The sequence below is a fragment of the Canis aureus genome, chromosome 1, assembly GCF_053574225.1.
Source record: "Canis aureus isolate CA01 chromosome 1, VMU_Caureus_v.1.0, whole genome shotgun sequence".
Classification (NCBI taxonomy): Eukaryota; Metazoa; Chordata; class Mammalia; order Carnivora; family Canidae; genus Canis; species Canis aureus.
In genome coordinates this window covers 1,832,417-1,839,312 of record NC_135611.1, presented here as the reverse complement: position 1 = coordinate 1,839,312, position 6,896 = coordinate 1,832,417, and the positions used below count along the sequence as shown (strand labels likewise).

At 56.7% G+C, this 6,896-nt stretch overlaps 1 long non-coding RNA gene across 3 annotated transcripts; it reads right to left on the bottom strand.

The window, feature by feature from the left end:
* Positions 1–899: 899 nt before the first annotated feature.
* On the bottom strand, positions 900–5,917 carry LOC144299218 (uncharacterized). 3 transcript variants are annotated; one of them, XR_013365967.1, is made up of 5 exons: positions 4,570–5,917; positions 3,269–3,449; positions 2,948–3,079; positions 2,095–2,559; positions 900–2,003 (listed from the first exon to the last, which is right to left on the bottom strand). It is a non-coding gene; the product is annotated as an uncharacterized LOC144299218 (long non-coding RNA). The 3 variants fall into 3 exon arrangements; XR_013365974.1 differs by having other exon boundaries at positions 5,077–5,917; XR_013365961.1 differs by having other exon boundaries at positions 3,269–5,917.
* Between the last annotated feature and the right edge of the window lie 979 nt (positions 5,918–6,896).

The window sequence follows — 6,896 nt, the reverse complement described above, 5'->3', positions numbered from 1 at the left end:
CTCGGCTGTCTGGTTGGCTGTGCGCCCACTGACTGTTTCCCCGTGAGGACATCTCCTCCCAACTCCCTCCAGCCGCACATGCCACCCACACACAGCCCCTTGCTCACCCAAGTCCTCCAGAATGATGTGGCGCAGCGGAAAGAACCGGGAAGAGCCGTTAGTGTCACACCTGCCATCCCCGTGAGTTATCGGCCCCCCAAACATCGTCGAGCCTCCCCATCAGTGATATCTCTTATTTACCCTTAAGGCACTCGGCAGCTGCTAAACGGCTGTCTGTGGCAGTTTGGTGGAGGCAATAATAATACATTATAAATCAATGAAAATGAAGTTTTCCTGTGATAATCCGATATAGATTTGCTAACATTTGTATGAAATTCAATTCTGTTTGATTGCATCAGCATATGCTTCATCTTTTGCAGCACTATTGATTTTGAAGGCTCTTATCCATATGTCTAAATTATTTCCATCACGTTTTTGTGTGGCTGCCTAGAAATAACCCGGGTGAACTGCAGCCGCTATCCCTGATCACTCTCCATTGTGTCTCCTCCCTGCGCGTCCCAGGGACACGCTTAGGTCTGCATTCTGAGGGAGAAGAGATGCCTTTTTAGGAAAGTCTGTCTTTCTGCCCCATCCCACGTCCCCCACTTACTATTGCGATGTCACTCCTGCCATTGTTACTGCTTCCCAGAGCATCCGTCCATCTGTCAGGAAGGGTCCGTGCATCCCACGGCACTTCCAGCGGTCCTGGAACCCACAGCCACACATGCACCTCCTTCTCGGGGGGACCTGCGTGCTGCGGGGGCAACCAAGGGCCCTGATGTGCCCTATCTGTGAGCAGCACGGCATCACCAAAGCTGCTCTGCAAACAACAGCTCACCTGCCGTGAGACCTTTTCCGACAGGCGGGGAGGCCTCAGGTACCGGTTATCCCTCGCATTGAAAGCATTGGAGAGCAAGGAAGCATCCAGGCCCACTAAGTGCCCATGAAAGCCTCCCTTACAGCGTTAGGTAGAATCGGGGTGAGGCAGACTTGGCCTGGTTTCATGGGAAGAGGCATCAATCTCTTTGCAAAATAGACACATTTAGCAAACCCCATGTTTAAAGTCACATATTAATTTTATTTCACTGAAACCTTATTCCAATCATGTTGGGCCTCTCTCGACATAGACGCCTCCTGCAAGTTACCACCAGGTCGTCCTCGGCCAATAACGGGTTCCCTTTGTTGATTTTAACGGAAGAAGAAGAGCCTTGAGGTTAAAGGTGTTTTTCTTTAAAGCATCAAGTTACATTATTAGATTTAAAGTTGCAGATGCTAAGGGGATATGATGCCTGGCATGAATGGCCATGTTTGGCCTCGAGGATATTAACATCAGGCCTAATTCTAAGTCTCGTTCATGCCTCTTCTGATTCAACTTCATACATTAGCAAAATCCTTTTTTTTAGGGAATTTTACATTCCAATCTTACATATCATTTACACACACACACACACACACACACACACACACACACCAGTTATTCAGCAGTAGATATTCCCCAGGCACCTGCTCTGGAACAGTCACAGGGGACGCCTCATCTGCAAACAGCCGCCCCACCTACGAGTGCAGGTGAGGGTCAGAACGGAAAGAGGGGCCATCAGAAGTCGGAAGCTGCGGGGCCAGGAAATGAAAGATCTCTACGGATTCAGCTCCCAGATTACTGTGCACGCACCTGTGCTATCCAAGCACCACCCCGCTGTTGACCACACAATTCACGTTGTAAAAGTAAACCCAGTGCTTGGTTGGGTTGCATGTGTAAGTGAGCGACATTGTCCCTGAGCTGAGTGCACGAGGACCCGGCATCACGCACCAGCTCTGGATTTGTGTGAGGGGGGATTTGATCACCGTCTTGTAAACAAAGGATATTGACATGGAGAGAAGACATGGGTGTGCCCATGTTCACAAACACCCTCTTCGTCTGGTTTCTCAAGTTACTCCATGACCCAGCAGACTGAAGTGTCTCCCTCCTGTGACGACCAAACCACAGGGGAACCCACTCACAACGAGGTCACGGCTCCTCAGGTCAGACCCCCTTGCCTACGCATGCTGTTGTCCTACCTGGTCATGCTGAACGGGGGTCTTTGAAGTGTCTGGAGGAGGCCGAGCACTGCCCCAGGGGCAGCAGGCTCCCACCTGCTCTGGATGGTGTGCCCGGCCCTCCGCCCGCCTGTAGTCCCCCAGCCCCTCTTTCCACATGGCTCTGCGGTGACTCCGAGGCTACTTTCACAGGACCCGCTGCCCCATCTTCCACATGTGTGCCTCGTTGTCTGTGCTAAGCCACATATCACTCCTCGACGGTACGGGAGCCAAGAGAGTGCACCTGCTGCCTCAGGGACGAGTATGGTCCTGGGGTTCACCGTGCCTCTGAAAGCGGGAGCAGGACGCCGTCAGGCCACACACACCAGGTCAGAGCCGTGCTGCTATCTGTCCTCACAGCACCCGCGTCATCAGCACATCCCCAGCTCCAAAGAAGGAAGGCTCGAGCAAGCAACCGTCTCCATCGGGCGTATCAAGGGGGGGCCACTGTGAACGACAGAGCAGCAGACACCCGGCAGCTAGACTCCTGGAATCCTGTTCTTACGCCATGTCCCCGTCCCCTCCAACACACAGGGAGGTCACATGGTGAGCCTCTGCTTTGCATCACCTTCCATTATGCGCACCAGACTCTGGCGTGCTGAAACAAGGACTGGGGGCCCTGCGCTCGCTACAGGGTCTGAGGACAGAAAGACTCACTTCGTGCTGCCACCAGGGCCCTTGTGGGCCACCTCTGCCTCCCAGAGCTCTGCTGACAGGGATGCTGCCCACACCTGGGGTTGGTGCCCACATCCGGGTCAGGGTCCACACCTGGGGTTGGGGTTCACACCTGGACATGTCCCCGGGATCCTGTCACAAGAACAAACAGGAAGATTACCTAGGGACACAGGGGTTGTGTGCAGCCTGCGTGTTTTGTTGTCATTTTGTGTCTGTTCATTTCTTAATTTCAGGAAATAAATCTCCAGGCAGAAGTGGTGACTGTCCTGCTGCATAGTCACTATGTGCAGACCTGGGGCGAGCAGACTGTGAGGACGGTGCTGCTGGACCTGGGGCTCCAGGGCTCCCAACCTCCTCAGTCCCTCTGCCCGCCTCCTCATCTGTCCCCCTGCCTACTTATCTGTTCCCCCCTCCAGCCTCCTCATCTGTCACCACCCCCAGCCTCCTCGTCTGTCTGTCCCCTACCCCCGGGCCTCCTCACTCTGCCCCGTCCGCCTCAGGCCTTCCCGCTGCTGCTGTGCTGCAGCCTGTCTGTCCCCTCAGCAGCCTTGATGCCCAACTTCATCTGAAGCATAGACGACAGGATGGAATAAGGTGCAGAGCCACGGCCATCCAAGGAAAGTTCTTCATTCACTCCTGCCCTAACTCTCTGTCTTCTTATCCTACATAGAAAATAAAAAAATCAATACCACCTCACAGGGCTTGATAAAAGTGCCGCCGCGTGCAGCAGGCAGGCTGGATACGGTAAATTAAAGTGACCAAAATTTCCCAGCCGGCCCTGCTGCACCCCATAAATGAACAGCCCTGTCCACCGGGCGTCCGTCAGCCAGAGGCTCTGTTCTATCTGTACCTCTGATTACCTGGGGAAGGAACACCAACCTGCCCGGCTTGGGAGCCTCTAGCTCTCCATGGACAGTGCAGGGGGAGGGGGCTGCACACGGGCCATGTGTCCCCAACGGCCGGGCTGAGTGCTGGGAGACGGCGCAGACGGGGCGGTGGGTACTTCAGCGGCGGGTGTGCGAGAAGCAGCGGCACCAGCCCAGGCCACGGACATGGAGAGCAGGGCACAGGGGCTCGGGCTTGCCCCCTCAGCCCTCAGCAAGCCTATGCTCCTTGTCTGCACACCAGCCACGGAGAGGACGCGCTGCACCTGGGCGGTGAGCATCCCAACTGGACAAGTGCTCATGTGTTGTTGGTTTTCTGTCCCTTGTGTGCAAACACACGCACTCACGCGCCATGCACACAGAGAGCTACGATATGCCCTTCATGTCACCGAAGGACAGCTTTCCATGGGGTCGATGGGTAAACATGCAGTGTATGTGCTCCTCATATGCCAAATTATGAGAAGAGGGGGATCCCTGGGTGGCTCAGTGGCTTAGCGCCTGCCTTTGGCCCAGGGCATGATCCTGGAGTCCCAGGATCAAGTCCCACGTCGGGCTCCCGGCATGGAGCCTGCTTCTCCCTCCTCCTGTGTCTCTGCCTCTCTCTCTCTCTCTCCTCTCTCTCTCTCTCTCTATCATAAATAAATAAATAAAATATTTTTTAACAAAAATTATGAGAAGAGGTGGCTTCCTTAGCAGCTGCCACACGTGATCCAGCAGCGTGGAAATGAGCGTTTCCTGTGACTCGAGTCAGAGTCACATGGACTGGACACAGGTCCGGGGCCAGTGGGGTGACAGATGGAGTGTGCACCACCTGCAAGGACAGCCCAGCTCCCGCGGCCTCTCCTGCCAAAACCCATGACCCCCGTTAATTGACAGGCAGCCAACGTCAGACACGCACTGACAGTTCCCACGGGCCTTCAGAATCGCGAAGAAGGAATCAGAAGCACATCGGCTCCGCTGTGGGGAAACTGAGGGACACGGGTACAGGTCAGCGGGATGCGTTCCCCCAAACCACATGCCCGCTCCCGCGTCCACAAGGCAGTCCCCAAACTCCCTGGGGGAGACGAGCCTGGAACTCGGGTGTCCTTGCGGCTGCCCCCTCACAGGACTGCTTCAGGAGTGTGGGGCTGGGTGCGCGGGCCCTGGCACTGGTGGCTGCTCCCAGGAATGCCAGGGCCCGAGGAGGCCGGGCCAGGGAGTGCCTGGCTCTGCCCCTCTGAATCCCGCACCTCTGAACCCCCTGCCTGGCTGATGTGAGCCCTCCAGGCAGAGGGGAGCACAGTCAGGAATGCAGAGAACGAGGCCAGAGCAGGCACCTGCCCCAGCCCCGGGGTGTCTCCAGAGGGCTCCTCGGAGGTGGAGGCCAGTGATGAGCAAGCCTCCACACCCTCTGTCCCTGACTCACTTCAGGTGGGGTCCCTAGGTGCCCCCCCAAAGCCTCCGTCTGTGGGACAGGTGTTTCCAGGCAGTCGAGCCTCAAGTCCCCCGGCTCCAGCCCTGGGTCACTATCTGAGCAGCACATGGCCTGCAGAGCACCAGCAGCTCCTCCCTGACATCTGCCGAGGGCGGACAAGGTGAGAGACACTCCTCCTGGGGTGCCGCTCCTCACACGGCGTGCCACCGCCTCGCTGGCCAGGCACCATCCCTCTTCTCACCTTCTGTGAAAAAGAAAAACATCCTGTCTCGGCAGGCTGGAGACCCAAGTCTCCAACTCGCCTCATTGCTCCCGTGCTGCCTTTCAGGCCACCCCATCCCCAGGCCCTCCCGTCGGGTTCAAGTGCGGGTCACACGCTTGTCTGTGGAAATGTGCGTGAGCTGCGTACACGCACGTGAGGACCCAGTGGGGAGAGCCTCCCAGTCTGGAGCCTGGTGTCCGGGTGTCCACTAGACTTCCCACCGTTGCCACTGCACAGGCTGGGCTATTCCCCAGACGGAATCCCAGGCCCGGGCTCACGGCCGCCGCCCCCCACCCCGAAGCCCCTGGGCCACGACTATGCTGGGTATCCCCAGCCTTGCAATCTGGCTGGGGAACCTTTCCTCAGGAAGATCCTTATGGCCAATTTATTCAAGTCCATTAATGATACTCCCAATGATTACAACCTCGTTGTCTAGTGTCTAAATCCAGGAAGCATTTCATTTTTTTTTTTAAGTATGATTTTAAATGTACTTGTGGGAGATGCCTGGGCAGCTGAGTTGGTGAAGCTCTGCCGTCAAGTCGGGCCATGATCCCAGGGTCCTGGGATCAAGTCCCGGGTCTGCTTCTCCCTCTCCTCCTGCACCCCCGCCCCCCCGCTGTGCTCTCTCTTGCACATGCACACGTGTGTTCTCTCAAATAAATAAATAAAATCTTAAAATAAGACAAAACAAAGCATGCCCGTGGTATGCAGAGGTGAGCATGAGTGACGTAAGGATGCTGCTGCTGATGCATGTTACCACGGCCACGTCTCTGCTCTCGCAGACTTCGAGGCTCGTTGACCACGGGGGCCTCACAAGAGTGGACATTTCCACCCCCCTGCATGGCTCTTCTCCTGTGTCCTGGCATAAAAGGAATGAGAAGGGCAGCCAGGGTGGCTCAGCGGTTTAGTACCGCCTTCAGCCCAGGGCCTGATCCTGGAGACCCAGGATCGAGTCCCACATCGGGCTCCCTGCATGGAGCCTGCTGCTCCCTCTGCCTGTGTCTCTGCCTCTCTCTCTCTCCTTCTCTGTGTCTCTCATGAATAAATAAATAAAATCTTAAAAAAATAAAATAAAATAAAAGGAATGAGAAGAGGCAAACTCACCAGTTCTCCCAAATTCACGTTTCCCCCAAAGCTCTCTGGCATAACTGCTGGCCCCCCAGCCTCTATTGCGTCTGGAGGCAGCAGGGGCAGGGGGATGGGGCAGGGGGTTGGGGCAGGGGCACGGGACAGGGGAATGGGGCAAGGGCACGGGGCAGAGGGATGGGGCGGGGGCACGGGGCAGAGGGATGGGGCGGGGGCACAGGGCAGGGACACGGGACGGGGGGACAGGGCAGGGGCACGGGGTAGGGGCACAGGGCAGGGGCAGGGGGCAGGGGCACGGGGCAGGGGCACGGGGCAGGGCGTGGCTCTCCCTGCCGATAGCCCCCCATTAGAGAACTGGATGTTAGTGAAATGACACAAAGGTTCTCTGTGTCCCCGGAGCAAGCGAGATGGAAAGCCCGGAGTCACCTGTGTGTCCTCCGTCCCCAGCCGCTGTTGGGAATGG